The sequence below is a fragment of the Myotis davidii genome, unplaced genomic scaffold, assembly GCF_000327345.1.
Source record: "Myotis davidii unplaced genomic scaffold, ASM32734v1 scaffold573, whole genome shotgun sequence".
NCBI lineage: Eukaryota > Metazoa > Chordata > Mammalia > Chiroptera > Vespertilionidae > Myotis > Myotis davidii.
Window position 1 is genome coordinate 205,223 of NW_006285997.1, and position 487 is coordinate 205,709.

The 487-nt window shown below is 66.9% G+C and overlaps 1 protein-coding gene across 1 annotated transcript in view; it reads left to right on the plus strand.

The window, feature by feature from the left end:
- Positions 1-487, plus strand: part of EGFR (epidermal growth factor receptor) — a 44,715-nt gene that overhangs the window by 30,113 nt on the left and 14,115 nt on the right. The gene's annotated exons all lie outside the window — the stretch shown is intronic.

The window sequence follows — 487 nt, forward strand, 5'->3', positions numbered from 1 at the left end:
GAGCAGTGAGGCCCAGGGAGGGGGAGGGCCCCCACCTCTGTCTCCTGTCTGCCACCGCCCATGCCCAGCGGCCCAGGTGCCTTCACTGCTGCAGGGAGCGCCCGGCTGCCCCTCGTCCGACGGGAGCCACGGAGAAGGACAAAGGCGCCTCTGAGCTGCCTCCCCAGGCCCTGTGGTCCCCCGTGAAGAGCCCCCACCCTTTGTATGTTAGCGGAAGAGAGGAAGGATTTATGGGTGAAAGTCAGGGTCCCCGCATGCTCACGCAGACGGAAGAGAGGGCCCCGTTGTGCGCAGGGTCATAAATAACAGCTCCCTCCGCCCGAGAAAGCAGCGGTTCACACCGTCTCTGCTTCGGCCTGTGCCCCACAAAGGCCCCTGCCTGGCAGCCAGCAGCGAGGGGCACGGCCGCCGGGTGCAGAATGGGCGCGGAGCAGCGCAGCTTCCGTCCCAGACTCCACGAGGGCAACGCAGACCGCCCTGTTCACAG